The sequence below is a fragment of the Trachemys scripta genome, chromosome 5 (assembly GCF_013100865.1).
Source record: "Trachemys scripta elegans isolate TJP31775 chromosome 5, CAS_Tse_1.0, whole genome shotgun sequence".
Classification (NCBI taxonomy): domain Eukaryota; kingdom Metazoa; phylum Chordata; order Testudines; family Emydidae; genus Trachemys; species Trachemys scripta.
In genome coordinates this window covers 24,717,534-24,734,697 of record NC_048302.1, presented here as the reverse complement: position 1 = coordinate 24,734,697, position 17,164 = coordinate 24,717,534, and the positions used below count along the sequence as shown (strand labels likewise).

The window sequence follows — 17,164 nt, the reverse complement described above, 5'->3', positions numbered from 1 at the left end:
CTGTTCTTCAGTGTAGACCCTTGGAACCCCTGGCGCTCCCTTTGGTTGGCAGCATCCACTACTAGAGAGTCCGGGGCGGGAGAGGGGGGGCATACAGGTGCTCATGGCCCTTGGGACGTGTCAGCTATCGTTTTGATCAACGGTAGGGCTACTCTAGATGGGCCCGAGGGGGCCAGGATGTCCACTACCGGATCCACATCCACCTCCGCTCGGATCGCCAGGCTCTGGGCTGCAAGCTTAAGTAGCTGCTGGAGCACCCGGTTGTCCTCTAGGGCCAGTGCCGTTGAGGTACCCGCGACCGCCTCATCCGGAGAGGGAGAGGAGGAGATCACCTGCAATGAGCCTTCCTCTGCCCCCTCAGTCTCTGCAGGGGGCTGCAGCACACGGTACTGCGGTTGCGTGGCCGGTGCGGGCGCGAGATGCGGCACCGCAGCCGACACCGAATGACAAGGCGTGCTGGGCGGTGCCTGCGGTTTTGAAACTATGGTCCCCACCGGTGTATAGCTAGGGGGTGCTGGGCTTTGTTGCGGCACACCCGTCGGACGGTGGTGGAGGCATTTGCGCCAGAGCCACCGACGTCGACGAGACCAATGCGGACCTGGACCGAGGGCCGTACGCTTGTCCCATGGACTGATGATAGGCCCAAGGAGTACAGAATGGCCACTGAGAGGGTGGTTGCCACTGCTGTTGCAACTGTGGCAGGTAAGGTTGTTGGCTCGCCTGCGAAGCCGACTTCCTGCTCCTCGATCTACTGGAGCGGTACGACTCCGCCTCCGAATCTGAGGTCTCCGAATAGGAGGACCTAGAGGGAGCAGTACCCACTGCCGCCGGGGAACGGTGCCGCCGGGGAACGGTGCCGCTGGGGCAGCGTGGGGCAGAGACTGAGGCCACATCATGGCTGGCTTGCCCCGTGATTGCATCGGGGGTCAGGCCATGGTCAGCGGCTCTTTCCACAGGTGCGGAGAGGCCGGCACCAGGAGGCTTAATAAGTCAGAGGCCGCCTCCGGCATCGATGGGAGACGCACATCCTCACTGAGATCCGGGGATCTCGACCGGTCCGGACTCGACCGCACCCTTCTCTGGGGCGGGAGTCAACAGACCAATGGGAGGATGAGTTTGTAGCACGGCATGTCCCCCCGTACTCATGGACGGCACCAGCCCTTTAAGGTCCCGGTGGGGTGATCAGCCCCTCACCGGCCTCTTCTTTTTAGCAGGCACCGGAGACGGTGAACAGTGCCTTACGGAGGCCAATTTTCTATGTCCCGACTCCCTCCGGTGCTGGGGCGTGGAGGTTTTGGCCTGGGCCTCCTGTCTTGTTACTGGTGCCGGGGCACTGCGCACAGAGGATGAGGTGCCGTGTCGGCCGGCTCAGGGTCCGAATATGGCCGCAGGGCCGCCTCCATCAGGAGCACTTTGAGTCTCTGCTCTCTGTCCTTAAGAGTCCTGGGACGAAATCCCCTGCAGATACTGCACCGGTCTCTTTGGTGGCTCTCTCCGAGGCACCTTAAGCAGGAAGAGTGCGGGTCGCTCTTCGGCATAAACTTCCTGCCGTCCTTGCAGAGTTTAAACCCTGGGGACCCAGGCATGCCCCAGCCGGGTGACGAATACATTGGGGGAAACCCCCCCCCCAACCCCCCCCCCCCCCCCCCCCCCCCAACAACTATCAACTATCTACAACTAACTCTAATTCTAACTAAACTATATACACTGAAAACGGGACACTGCTAAGCTTGCTGTAAGAGCAAGCAAAGTTCCAGCTAGCCATCACCGGTGGTAAGAAGGAACTGAGGGGGTGGAGGGTCGGCGGGCCACTATAAAGGGCGCCATGGAGGCCCCACTCCAGGGGGTGCCGAGGCCGACCCTACAGACGCTGCTAGGGGAAAATCTTCTGGCTGGCGTGCACGCGGCACGCACACACCTGCTTGGAATGGACATGAACAATCACTTGAAGAAGAACTATCGTTTTGTTTTCTAAAAAAGGAATGATCTTTTGGCTGAGATAAACAAAAGGCTGTTGCCCAAACAGGAATTTTTTCTAGGCTAACAAATCACTGCTGGAAGTGGGGAAGAGACATAATGAAAGTAACACCATAACTTTAAACAAAGCATTTGCTACCACAAAATGTTTTGTTAATTTTTAAAAATAAATAATTTATGCTGTGATCACCTGAATCCAATTCAGGAAAGATGGTGGGAATGTATAAATACCATTTTTATTTATTTTTAAAGTGTACCACAAAAAGACAACCATTAACAGAAGTAGTTATTTTGTGCTGGTGTAATCCTGTAAACGCTGCAAATTTGGGCTAATAGAGGTTTTCCATGCTGTTTGGTCTTTTCCAGTATGCCACATCACTTTTCTGTGCGGTAGAAGAGTGTCACATACTGTGGCATACTACAGAATTCATGTGATGAAAATTTTTTTCTTCTTTTGATCTGCAAAGAATCTGTGTATCACATGTGGTATCTATGAGCCTTGGCAGTTACTATTTGATATCTATAACCTTCAGTAACACTGGTACTGAAGGAACATTAATTTAGCCCATTTGTAACATTTAATACACATTGACTGATGTAAGGTTACCAACAGTCAATAAAGTGGTGACATTTATTTTAACATTGCTGCCATAGTGGCTCTCAGCACGTCCTTTATAACGCTGTAAAAATTCAATTATCTGGCCAGGAACATTTTATTATTATTGTACACCTCCTTTTACTTTATTTTACTTACCAGGTTCCCAACAAATCTGTTTTGCCATATTTAATTTACATGAGCAAAATTAAGTGTTACTGAGTTAGATGCTTATTTAAGCTCCTTTTTGACTTCACATGCGAAGAAAAAATCCATCAGGTGAAAAATCCATTTAATCCCCTTTAGTATTTCAAAAGTGTAAATTACACTAGCTAAATATTCAGCTTTTAAAAAGAAGCCATTATGTAGATTATCCTATTTGCACTAGGACTATGTTAAGAATAAGAAAAATCCACATTAAAGGTCTAGCAATATTACAATGAATCCAAAGAAATTGAGACCTGAACACAAAATCCCAGTGGAACCTAAACTCAATGGGACTTATTATCAACTTGGATGCTGGAATAGACAGCAAACTTATAAAACCTGCATATAATACCAACCTAGAAGGGGCTGCAAGCACTTTAAAATTTAAAAAATGACCAAGACAAACGGGAGAATTGGTCTGAAATCAAGATGAAATTCAGTAAAGACAATACAAAGACAATACTTAGGAAGGAAAAATCAAATATACAAATATAAAATGGGGAATAACTGGCTAGCCAGCAGTACTGCAAAAAAGGATCAGTGGATCACAAACTGAATATCAATCAGTGTGATGTTGAGAAAAAAGCAATGTCATTCTGGGGTATATTAACAGGAATGTTATACGTAACACAAAGGAGGTTATTGTTCCGCTCTACTCAGAATTGGAGAGACCTCAGCTGAAGTACATGTCCAGTTTTGGGCACCACACTGTATGACAGATATGAACAAATTAGAGAGACTCCATAGGAGAGAGACAAGAGGTTTGGGGTACATTAACACCAAAAAGACCTGTGGCAGTCTCAGCCTGGGTTAACTGATTTTGGCTCACACCACAGAGCTAAAAATAGCAGTATAGATGTTCAGCTCAGCTCCAAAACCCTCACCCCTTGACAGGTTTCAGAGACCAGGCTCCAACCCAAGCGTCTACGCTGCCCTTTTTAGACCTGCAGCATGAGCCCAAGTCAGTTGACCTGGGCTCTGAGACTTGCTACTGTGGGTTTTTCTTTTTGCTGTGTAGACATACCCTTAGAAAACATGACGTATGAGGAAATGTTGAAAGAACTGGGCATGTTTAGTCTAGAGATGAGAAGGCTGAGGGGAGATATGAAAAGAGTCTTCAGACCTTTAAAGGGTTTACATGAAGAGGACCATGATCAATTCTTCTTTGTGTCCCCTGAGGGTATGACTAGAAGTAATGGGCTTAATTTACAGCAAGGGAGATTTAGGTTAGAGATTAGGAAAAAACTTTCTAACTGTAAGGATAAACTATGGAATAGATTACATAGGGAGGTTGCCGAGTCCCTGTCATTGGAGGTTTTTAAGTACAAGTTAAACAAACACCTGTCATGGAAGGTCTAAGTATACTTAATCCTGTCTCAGCATGGGAGGATAGACTAGATGACCTCCAGCCCTACGTTTAAATGATTCTAAATAAAAACCAAGCTCCTTATGTCAAAGAGAAGATATATCAAAAAAATATTAAGATTCCCAAAGTATAGGCATTTCCTGTCTTCTCTTTTCTTTATACATAGATTGTTATAGACAGGAGCAGAAGAAACTTCTCAAAATTAGGGGTACAAGTTGGTAGGCAAACAATACCATATGTCCACAGGGTATTCCATTAGCATTGCTGCCCGTCAATTAAGAACTTCAGAGTCTAACCCAACAGCCCTGGATCACTGGCTTTGAGCATGTAGAAGTTTAAATGCAGTGTAATATGTTAAGTCAGGGGTCGGCAACCTTTCAGAAGTGGTATGCCGAGTCTTCATTTATTCACTCTACTTTAAGGTTTCGCGTGCCAGTAATACATTTTAATGTTTTTAGAAGGTCTCTTTCTATAAGTCTATAATATATAACTGAACTATTGTTGTATGTAAAGTAAATAAGGTTTTTAAAGTGTTTAAGAAGCTTCATTTAAAATTCAATTAAAATGCAGAGCCCCCCAGACCAGTGGCCAGGACCCGGGCAGCGAGAGTGCCACTGAAAATCAGCTCGCGTGCCGAAGGTTGCCTACCCCGTGTTAAGTGAATAACTGCAGACTTAACTATGCATTTCTAATGCTTTTGTAGGACTAAATTAGCACTGTAACCTTACTTAAGTGTTTTGGTACATCAATTTTAGATTTTCTGTGTTTGAAGTTGATACACTTTTCCTTCTCTCTGACAGACAAAGTCCTTAGAGCTCCAGGCTGCATGCAAAACCAGTCAAACAACTGCTGTGGCAATTACAAATCCAAAGCAATTTTGGAAAAGCTTTTTAAACACACACAGCTTCCCTTCCCAGTCCCAGTCACTGACCTCTATAGCATTCCTGGATCACAGGTATTAACTTCATGAGAACATGGTCCATTCCTCTCCCAGGATTTTCTTCAAGACCAAAGCTGTGCTCCCACTAGTTAACACAAAAATAAAATGGAAAAAGGTTAGTATTAAAACCACCTCCACTAGCACCACACTAGTGTCTTGCCATTTTGATAGCGGCATCTGCTGGGACTGCTTGAGTGGTCACAAACCAAGGATGTCTTTTATTTGGTCTCTTGCACAAAATTTTAATGAAGAACATATTCACAGTCACTACACATAATGAACGGCAAGACCTCACTAAGAAAATAAAATGGACTGTGAACACCTGAGCAGCAAGAAGAGTTATCTTGCTTGTCAAGCCCAAATTTCTGTTTTAATTAATATAGTAGCAATCTAGCTATACTAGCAAGAATATTACACAGAGAGTAAATGAGGTCTGGTAGTTATAGCAGACAAATGGGAACCAGGAGATGTGGGTCCTATTTCCAACTCTGCCGCCGATTCCTTGTGACATTCAAGAATGCTGCCTATCTTTTGCACCTCAATTTGCCCAACTGCAAAATGGGTATCACGTTCCCTCCTAAGATTTTAGAGACAGGTGGAAACAAGCCAACACATCATTGGTCACCCAAAACTAAGGTAGCTGGAAAAAATTAAAAATACAGTTCAAAAATATTTGTTTTGCTATTACTTTACACACAATTAAATCTTAAAGGAACAGAAAAACTTTCAGGGAACTGAATGCATGTAGGTCAAAAATTACAGCGCAGTGGTTGCATTACCCTTTAAGGCTTTGAGAGCACTTTGGTATTAAAGCTTATCTAGCTCAGAGGATGTTGTGAAGCTTAATATTTGTAAGACACTTAGTATTAAGTATTAGTGTATGCACTCAGACAGAGTCACTTGTCTGGTTAAAGCAATAAGTGTGTCTGTTTGTGGGAGCAATTGGGAGTTTGTAGTCTGTGTCAGAGCTGTTATCAGAATGTGTGTTTGTATGCGCACACAGTCTGAAGTTTGTGGGAACCATGGTGTTTCAGTCAGAGGAAATGAAAGAAATGGGAAAAAATAATTGTTTCCCCTGTACAAGTTAATAAATATTTTACTAAAATGTCAAATACAAAATGCAACTGTCCTATGAAGAGTTATTTCAACAAAATTGGGAGACAACAGTCAATTATGGTAATGTGAAACAGAGGAATTTTAGTCAAGCTCTATGTTTCAACAATCACACATATTTTCAGAGGGAAGGGTTTTGCCTTCCTAATCAAACCCAATCATTCTCAAGCAAGCACTCAAACACTGATCTAACTGTGATGGCTTCTCTTTCAAATAGCGGAGGACATTTCCTACAGAAGTTTGAGTTAAGGATATGAGGCCTTTTTCTTTCCTTTAGCCATCTACAAGAATTATTCTTATCAAATGCCTCTAGTGCAGTTCTGTTTGTATGCATAAACTGTGCTCCAACTCTGAATCTGGTTATTACTCCTGTAATGGTCTTCATGGAGTTTTCCCTTTACCTGTTCTGTAATTTCCAATAATCACCCTTTATTCTACCAACAATTTTACTCTCTCATTCCCTCTTCAAATATTTCGCTAGCTAATTTCCATTGCAACTATGTGCTACATTTAAGATCATACTCCTCATATGGTAACTTTTTTAATATGGAGATATACCTATCTCATAGAGCTGGAAGGGACCTTGAAAGGTCATCAAAGGTCCCCTGCCTTCACAGCAAGACCAAGAACTGTCCCTGACAGATTTTTGTCCCAGAGCTCTACATGGCCCCCTCAAGGATTGAACTCACAACCTGGGTTTAGCAGGCCAATGCTCAAACCATTGAGCTATCCCTCCCCGCCTTTCAGTTCTTGCAGTTTTCTAATAATATACAGTAGCTAGTACTTCACGAAAAAGCAAATATGACAAATGCCAAAAAAATGTAATGTTGCTTCCACTAAATGAATTTATACTCTAATGAAGACTAAACATTTATGTAATGCATGGCACTGGCAATTTCTACAGAACAAACAACTTTACAAAAATCTGAAGAGCCACTAACAAAAGACTAAACAACAGGGGAAAAAAAAAGTGAGTACATCAGAAGCAGAACACCTGCCAAATAATCAGTGGAGCTACTGGATGACCGAAGTGCTAAAGGAGCACTCAAGTAAGACTGCAAAGAAGTTACAGATTGAGGTGTCAACAGAGGAGATTTTGGAACAAGTTGATAAATTAAACAGATAAGTCACCAGGACCAGACAGTATTCACCCAAGAGATCTGAAGGAACTCAAATGTGAAATTGCAGAACTACTAACTGTGGTATGTAACCTATCATTTAAACCAGCTTCTATACCAGATTACTGGAGGATAGGGACTGTGACACCGATTTTTTAAAAAAAGACTCCAAAGGTGATCCTGGCAATTACAGGCCAGTAAGCCTAACTTCCATAACGGCAAATGGTTGTAACTATAGTAAAGAACAGAATTATCAGACATATAGATTAACACAATTTGTTGGGGAAGAGTCAACACAGCTTTTGTAAAAGGAAATCATGCCTCACCAATCTATTAGAATTCTTTGAGGGGATCAAAAAACATGTGGACAAGGGTAATCCAGTGGATACAGTGCACCTGGACTTTCTGAAAGCCTTTAACAACATCCGTCACCAAAGGCTCTTCAGCAAAGTAATCCATCAGTCATAGAATAAGAAGGAAGATCCTCTCATGGATCAGTAATTGGTTAAAAGACAGGAAACAAAGGGTAGGAATAAATGGTTAGTTTTCACAATACAGAGAGGTAAACAGTGATGTCCCCCAGGGATTTGTACTGGCACCAGTACTATTCAGCATATTCATAAAGGATCTGGAAAAGGGGGTAAACAGTTGGCAAAATCTGTAGACAATACAATAATCACTCAAGATAGTTAAGTCCAAAGCTGACTGTGAAGAGTTACAAACGGATCTCACTAAACTGAGTGACCAGGCAACAAAATGGCAGATGAAATTCAATATTGATAAATGCAAAGTAATGCACATTGGAAAATAATCCCAACTATACATACAAAATTATGGGATCTAAATTAACTGTTACCACTGAAGAAAGATCTTGGAGTCATCCTGGATAAGTATCTGAAAACATCTCCTCAATGGGCAGCAGCTAACAATGTTAGGAACCATTAGGAAAGGGATGGATAATAAAGGCAGAAAATATCATAATGTGTCAATATATAAATCCATGGTATACCACACCTTAAATAACCCATGGAGTTCTGGGTTGCCCCATCTCAAAAAGATTCATTAGAACTGGAAAAAGTACAAAGAAGGGCAACCAAAATTATTAAGGGTATGAAACAGCTTCTATATGAGCAGAGATCAAAAGGACTGACTGTTCAGCTTAAAAAGGAGACAACCGAGAGGGGATAAGATAGAGGTCTATAAAATCATGAACGGTATGGAGAAAATGAATAAGGAAGTGTTATTTACTGCTTCACATAACACAAGAACCAGGGGTCACCTAATAAAATTAAAAGGTTGCAGGTTTAAAACAAACAAAAGGAAGTATTTCTTCACACACAACAAAATCAACCTGTGGAACTCATTGCCAGGGGATGTTGTGAAGGCCAAAACTACAACGGGGTTTTCAAAAAAAGAACTAGATAATTTCCTGGAGGACAGTTCCATCGCTGGCTATTAGCCAAGAGGGTTGGGGATGTTCTGGGTATCGCTAAACCTCAGACTGCCAAAACTCGATGTGGATGATAGGGATTGGATCACTCGATGATTGCTTGTTCTCTTCATTCCCTCTGAAGCACCTGGCATTGGCCTCTGCCAGGAGACCGTATACTGGGCTGGATGGATCATTGGTCTGATCCAGTATGGCTGTTCTTATGTTCTTATTCATTTTTTATTCACAAAAATGTTCATATCGTGGGTGTGCAAACACATACATGCAATTTTTAATGTAACAGCTGTTAGCTATCTAATAATGTCATTAAAAAGTCATTTTCTGATCTCCACCTCAGTCATTTTGTTTTAACTGATGAACTTGTATAAATTCACATTACTCTTTGATCGGACAACATTAAGTGAAATCTCATTAACCACAACAGAAAAAAAATTGATTGCTCACACAACTAAGTTTCCTCTGTTCAGTAAGGCTCCCTGTTGCAGTAACTTGCTCCTCTTGTGCCAAAGATTTTTCAGCTTTATCTTTTCAAAGGAAAATATCAGTTTTTAACACAGTGAACTTATCTGTTAGAAGTCTAACTGACAATTCACTGCAGTTTCCACCCTGCTTCAACTTGTTTTTTCTTCTTTAGCAGAACAGCCTTGATCTATGGTAGTTCCTTGCAGAGTTCATTTATTAGTTACCAAACAGTAGTATTGTCCCACCAGAAAAATAAAAAGCACAATTTACAAAAAAAAAAAGAGAGAGAGACACTTGCAAAATTGGTTCTAATAAACTGCAGTCATATTTAAAAATAAGAAATTACTTTTTTTAATTAATTAAAGAAAAAGTGTTAAAGCTCTGCCTTTAAACCAAAAGCAGAAAGCAAATTCAGTATTAAGTCATAGGAGATGAGCCATACCTACCACAGTGATGGGCATAGCCTAGTATATATAGCATAGCCTAGTATATATTGTCAACTGTTTACCCACATAAAGTTAGTTATTCAGCCTCAAGACCTATTTCTGTTCTGATACACCCCTTAAAAACTTGCTCATTCTCTTTCTCCCACCAGCCACCTTTTCAAAAATAGTGTGCTATCTTCTTACAGAGGACTAACTATTGATTAATGTATACTTGCTATTTGCCGCCACTGTATTTTCCCCTGCTAATTTCTACCACTTAAATTATGCTGTAAGTTAAAATTTGTACATTGGCCTCATATTCTATACCCTGTTTCTAACTTCCTGTAGGTTACTCTTCAGAGATTTAACCTGATTTATTTTTAAATTATTTTTTCCTGATTTACCATCTTGGGCTTAAGCACTTTATTTAAAAAGCCTCAGAACACCAAAAATATTGTTTACATCCCTCAGGACAGAGAAATACTCAGTAAATGCTACAACAAATCCAAAGTAGCATGTTGCAAGTGGAATTGTCACGGTTTCTTAGAAAAGCAAAAAATAGTACTATATGGTATTGGTCTGTCACCCTGGCTATTTAAATACAGTATTCAGGACTAGTGAAATGAGAAACAAAATTAAAGCAAGCAAGGGTAAGAGAAAATGCTAAGCAGACCTACTGCTTATCTGTATTTCTCACTCTTCTAATATGAAGTAGTTTTAAACTACTTTTCCATGTGGTTTTTCTGAAGAAGGATTATTTTTGATTAAGTCAGTGTTGCCATTATTACTTACATTACATTAACACCCCCAATTAGGCATCAGAGTTCTGTGGTGCTACACACTGCATAAGTATCTAATAGAGAGACCCTCACTGCCCTAAAGAGCTTTTGGCAGATAGTTTGTAGATTGCTTGCTTACTGACAGAATACCGAGGAGGAGAGTAAGTTACAGAGCAGAACTACACATTAGGAGAAGCTGCCAACTACTTTGCAGCCCTCTGTACTACAATTAAAAATAGAGCACAAATCACAGTTAAAATTGAATGAGACTTCTGGACTCTAAATATTACTTCATCACAGGGAATGAAAAAACAACTAACATGCCAGAACATAATCAATGCCAGGTGGAGAGAAAATCCTGCTTGTATCTGGATTATAAAGAAAGCTCAGTTTGTGTAACTTCTACTTGGCCCATTATAGCAATAAGCCACTATAAGATGTACACCTCAGGTACATTGCAAGGAACATGGCCAAAGGTTTGTGTCTTCAACCACTCCAGCCTACTACTGGATTCCCTAACATGACTTGATATTGGACTATGCTGAATAATTTGAAATTTCATATAAAAAACAATGTAATGGAATATATGTAAAAGTATTGTTTCATGATTAACAGAATTTGATAGAAGCAGAATGATAAAGTATGGGTAACACCTTTCCTGTATACTTTTGGCAATATTTATAGTAAAACTAAACTGAGATTAAAAGTGTATCTTTTGTAATAGAAAGCAGAACATCAAAAGTTACTGGAAGGAACTAGAATCATAGGGTACAGGATAGAGAAGAGGCAGTTTAACATGGCCTCCTGTAACCTTCTCTTCCCGCTCCTAACTTCCACTAACTTGGAGTCAAGAAACTGAACAAATTACTCTGAAGTAAAGCTTGTATTTCAGCTTCCTTCAATGAGGAACCACGTTTCACAGCAGCCCAGCCACTTTTCTAGTGCTGCTACCAGATTAGAAGATGAAGTAGTGGTTTCTCTTATAAGTCCTTCTATTAGCGTACCTGTCACTCAATGACTTCCAAGGGTACGTCAAGCAATCGATTTATCCAGGATCGATATATCGCATCTCATTAAGACGCGATATATCGATCCCTGAACACGCTCACCATTGACTCCAGAACTCCACCAGAACGAGCGGCGGTAGCGCAGTCGATGGGGGAGCCGCGGCCATCAATCCCACGCCATGTGGGCCCCAGGTAATTCGATCTAAGATACTTCGACTTCATAGCGTAGCTGAAGTTGCGCATCTTAGATCGATCCTCCCCCCTAGTGTAGACCAGCCCCAAGTGAGAACAACTTCACCTCCCGGTGCTATATAGCACTAATGCACCTGGACCTATTTCAAGTGATCCCTAGACTGAAGAAAGCTGAACAAGGGACTGTTCTAAGGGATACAGTTCCATTTCTTGACCTAGCAGACCTAGTTTAGATAGTGGCAAGAAAAAAAATATCTGAGTAGGGAGTGTGTAACAGGATCCCCGGGGTGCTACCTGGGACTATGGGACCACTGTGCCCCCAAACTCTCTCCAGCCTGGGCCGTCTATCACAATGCCTTTCTAGTGACCAGCAGCAAACCCCTCCTCTCACTGTGGTTTTGCTGAGTGATAACATGTGGAGACCCCACACCCAGCTAGATTGCTTGAATGCTCCAGAGCCACTCATGAATCACACAGAGAAACGCACCAGAGCCAGATCCCCCCCAGCCCTATACCTCAGGAGTATACCATCTTGCACCGCTCAAGATGGACAGTGCAAATTTATTAATTACTTCACCACTTCATCAATGGAAAGTGGATATTCACCAGCCTTTGCAAAACCTGAGCAGATTTGCCACACACTTCATACAAACTCACTGGTAAAGATAAACAGTAAAACAAATGTATTCACTACAGAAGATAGATTTTAAGTGACTATAAGTGTTAGGCAAAAAGTCAGAGTTATTTACCAAAAGAAATAAAATATAAGCACACAGTCTAAACTCTCAACCCTATTAGACTGGGCAACAACTAGACTAAGTAGTTTTTTAGGGTTACCATATTTTGTGCCTCCCAAAGGAGGACACTCCACGGGGCCTCGGCCCCGCCCCCGCCCCAACTCCGCCCCCTCCCCAAAGTCTCCGTCCCCTCCCCTGCTTCCCGCGAACATTTGAGTCGCGGGAAGCCTGAAGCAGGTAAGGGGGAGTGTGGGGGGAGGAGGCGCGGCCCAGGCTGTCCCCGGCCCTGGGGTGCCGGCCCCGGAGCCGCACCCGGGGTGCCGGCCCCGGAGCCGCACCCGCGGGCCCGGCCCCGGAGCCCCGGGCCCGGAACCGCACCGCGGGCCCGTCCTGGCCCCCGAGCCCCCCGGCCCGAGCCCCGAGCACCCGCACCGCCGGCCGGCATGTCCCGATTTTCTCGGACATGTCCGGCTTTTTGGGCTTTCCCCCCGGACGGGGATTTGGAGCCCAAAAAGCCGGATATGTCCGGGAAAATCCGGACGTATGGTAACCCTAAGTTTTTCCTCATCCCACTGGATAATGCAGTTCATAGTACACAGATTTCACCCTTGAGGGCCAGTCCCCTCAGTTGAAGTCTTCAGAGTGTCCTTGTTGCTTGCGGCATAGGTGGGGGCAGCAGAAAGGTGAAGCCTGGGCTACCTGTGTTCAGTTTTATACCCTCAGTCCATGTGCTTGTAGAACACAAGTCCAGGCAGACACACACCACACTATCCAATGTTCTAAAACGAAAGCATCAGATTTTAATTTTACAAGGTGTTTTTTCAGCAGATCAAAAATACATTGGATAATATAAACAAGGGGAACCCAATTTCTTAACGTGGGTACCTATTTCCCCAAATACAGACACTCAAATTAGGCATGTAAATTTTATATGACAATTGAGTATCCAAAGGCCAGGTTTTGATAGATAATTAAGATGCCCTTGTTCAAATACTAGGTCCACAATATGCACCCCACTAACTCTTATTTAAAAGTTTAAAAACAGACTTTACATATTTTTTACTTTTATGAATATGAAGACACTCCCTGAAAATACAGAATATATTACTTGAATTAAATCAAAAACAAAATAAGAAACAAGGAAAAAAAAGACTTAGTTATTTCAGAAAACTAATGCCATGTTCATCCTTTAGCAGTCCGTATGGTTGAGTACCAGGCCATAGGGAATAGTCAAACCTTGATTAACTGAATCCCAATTAAGAGCATCTTTGTTATCTAAGGGTCAGATACCTCCCTGGAGGTTTGACTGATATTCTAGTTTTTCAAGCACTGGAGCACCACTCCTGCAGAACCATGGAAGGATTCTATCTACTGTGTTTGAATTTAAGGTTTTGTTTGTTTGTTTTTTAATTTATTTACATTTAATGCCAGTTACCACAAAATAAGCAGAAGCTTTGTCCATTCTACTTAGTTTCCACATAATACTTTGCTAAATGTAGCTATAGCTGCTATGTTCTTATATAATGATATACTCAATATATCACTATGCTAGCTAGCCATTAATTCCAACTGCAATCCTGAACTAGTTTTTATTTATTTTAATTTAATTACCAAGTTACAATTTCCTAACAGGAACTGAAAGCTGACCTATATTGGGATGCCACAGGCTACTAGCCGATTGATCTCTTAGGATGTTGTTTTTATTGCCATTTATGATCCCTGCACTGGGTAACATGTCTTAACCCCTTCCAGAGGTCATGGCCCACATTCACTGATTTCCCCATTCCTTTTACCAAAAAAGGAAGCTTGAAGCGTGTGGATTCTCCCTCTTACCTCCCATTCTATTCAGCAGCCTTCAGTCTTCCACCTGTCTCTAGATCCCTTTTTGCTCAGTCATCTGAAGCCTTTTAAACATCTAGATGCACCAAAACTTATTTTCCATTATTGTAATTGAACTGTTACAGTGCTCAGAACAAAAGGTTTCTGTGTAATATCTGCAATTCAGTTCTGTATTAAAAGATTAAATACAGTAATAAAGCATCATTGTCACAGTTACAGAACTAACTCCACTTTGAGGTCTCTGAGGGCACCCCCTCAGTTGTCAGTTCTCATGCCTCTCTTGGAATGGAATTCCACAGTTCTCCCCCACTCTTAGACTATGCCCTACAGTATCTTATTTATCAATGGTGCTTACCCAGCAGTTCCAACTGAGTTCTAGCACCTGTAGTTCTTCCCTCCCAGAGCCTCTGACCAGTCAAATACAATAGACAGGCAGCATTCTTAAAATCAAAGTATTCTTTATTTTAACAGCAGGAACAAAGCATGAAAACAAAATAATTTTAAACCAATAGTCTACACCAGTGCTTCTGAACCCACAGCTCAACTGTGTGCTAAAGGCCAGGGGCTCCGGATGGCGGGCTGCTGCTACGCTTCGCATGGCGTAGTCCTGAGTCAGGGTCCTGGCTGCCCCCCAGCCCTGCACGGTTGGGATCTGGGTCCCAGCGGGGTCTAGGGCCAGGGTCCCTGCCCCCTGTCCAGCTCTCCGCTGCTGGCCCCACTCTGTGAAGGGGTCTCTGGGCGGAAGGCTCTGAGTATAGGAGTTTGAGGGGGAGTTTTGGTGGGGGGCACTGTGGTTCTCAACCACAATGATAAATAGGTTGAGAACCACTGGTCTAATGCACATCTATCTTAACTAAATGCTTCCCATGGCCTGATGCTAGTCTTGGCAAACCTAACTTTTTGCAGACACCCTTCAAGGGGCCGACGTATTAATCAGGCTCCCCGCGAGTAAGCCCCCAACCTCTCTTAGAGGAGAGAGAGAGGAGACCGAGACCGACCCTTTTTAAACTGCCAGAGATCCTTTATTCGTCTACATTCCCAGGCTTTAGACTTTTGGCCAAAACTAGTTTTGCACATTGGCTGGGGAGAAAGTAAAATCTTCAGAGTTAACAGGCATTGGATCTTAACCTTCTAGTGTTTGTACAAAAGCATCATATCTTGCGCCTCTTTTTTCTACTTGTTTTTCTGTAGAGCCTCAATTAAAACCAGACCAATACATTGAACAGTAACCATCCCAATAAAAAAGTCAGCATCCAGTATTCATAAATTACAGAGCAGGTCCTAAACCATCAGTCATCTTTCCACTTATGTAAAAAAAAAAAAAATAGCAAAATGTAATAACGACTCTCTTCCTCTATCCGTCCTCTGGCATGGATTTGTGGTCTATCCATGCTGATCATGAGTGTTATGCAAAGTACTGAGTCAATTTTTTAACTCTCTTTTTGATCCAAGGAAAAAGAAGCAAACAAAGTACTGCAGTGCACGTCCCAAGTGATGAGTAAGGACAACTTCTATAGTGAAGAAAAGTTATCTACCAATAAGAATCCCAACTACGTGCTGCTGCTCCTTCAGAAATTAATAGCCACAACATTTTCATAAGTTCAAGGAGTTGGAAGAAGGGGGGGATCTTCAGACATCTGTAGTTTGTGGCAAGAACAACTCCAATAAAGGAGTGGAGAAACGCTCATCTTTTACACTGTACCGTAACTTGTCCATTAAGAAACGCCGCTCAGACTTACTGCTAATAATTCTTGATATTGCCACTTTGAGTAACTAACAGAAAAACCCTTTATCACTTGTAAATGCACTGATCTATTTTACACTATGCCAAAAAAGTTCAAAAGCTAGTACCAAGAACAATTACATGGAAACTGAACAGACTGTTTTCCAAAACACGGACTCCAAACCTGAGGCTACATTTACACTACGGGGGGGTCGATTTAAGATACGCAAATTCAGCTACGCGAATAGCGTAGCTGAATTAGACATATCGCAGCCAACTTACCCCGCTGTAGGCACGGCGGCAAAATCGACCTCTGCCGCTTCCCGTCAACGGCGCTTACTCCCACCTCCGCTAGTGGAGTAAGAGCGTCGATTCAGGGATCGATTGTCGCATCCCGACCGGACGCGATAAATCGATCCCCGAGAGGTCGATTTCTACCCGCCGATTCAGGCGGGTAGTGTAGACCCAGCCTGAGACCCAAGGTCTCCAAGAATATACCATAGTGATGACAGACTCACTCCTGAAATAGCAGGTTTGTTTGAGAATCTAATAAAAAAAAGAGTGAATCACTTTTGAAAAAGATTTGAAATGACAAGAGCATCAAACAGTGGATTACACATTCAACAGACCTTTTCATTGCATATCAGACTACTAGGCTAGTCTCAATTTTGGACAGTATTAGCTACCACATAATACAAGCACGTCTGACATTGCAGCTACAAAGCAGGGAAAAACAGCATAGTTAAAACCAAAAACTGCAAGACACTACATTCTATGTAAATATAGGTCTATATTTACACGCTCACATACATATACATCAAATCATATTGGTAGTGATATGTACATTCAATTATCTTGTCTACAATTTTATTAAGCAGAGGCTCATTCAAAAATATACTATGTGGATTTTAATGAGGAGCTCAGTCAAAAAAAAAATCTGTTTAAAAAGCAGAGCTCAAACAAAGCTGGTATTAATCAAATGGTATTCTGGCATATTCTCCAACAAGACATAGCACTATTTTCTTTTCTTCCTAGGTTGCCTCTCTTCTCTTTCTAGATTTGTGCTACTGTCACAGCAGTTTTGGCCCAGGGATTTAAAAGGCAGATGCTTCATTGAGAAGGTAATGAAGTCCCACAAATCAACACTTAAACAGCCCTTTTGCTTTTGGAACATACTCCTGAGCAATCATTGCTGCTAGTTAGAAGAATTCATGCACTGAAGCAAGATCTGCCC

General features: G+C 42.4%; 1 protein-coding gene across 4 annotated transcripts in view; it reads right to left on the bottom strand.

The window, feature by feature from the left end:
• WDFY3 (WD repeat and FYVE domain containing 3) overlaps positions 1 to 17,164 on the bottom strand; it is a 300,207-nt gene that overhangs the window by 238,311 nt on the left and 44,732 nt on the right. For all 4 annotated transcript variants that reach the window (XM_034772580.1, XM_034772579.1, XM_034772581.1 and 1 more), the window contains exon 2: positions 5,077 to 5,170. The gene's annotated coding sequence lies outside the window, so the exon portion shown is untranslated. The remainder of the gene's footprint in view (positions 1 to 5,076; positions 5,171 to 17,164) is intronic.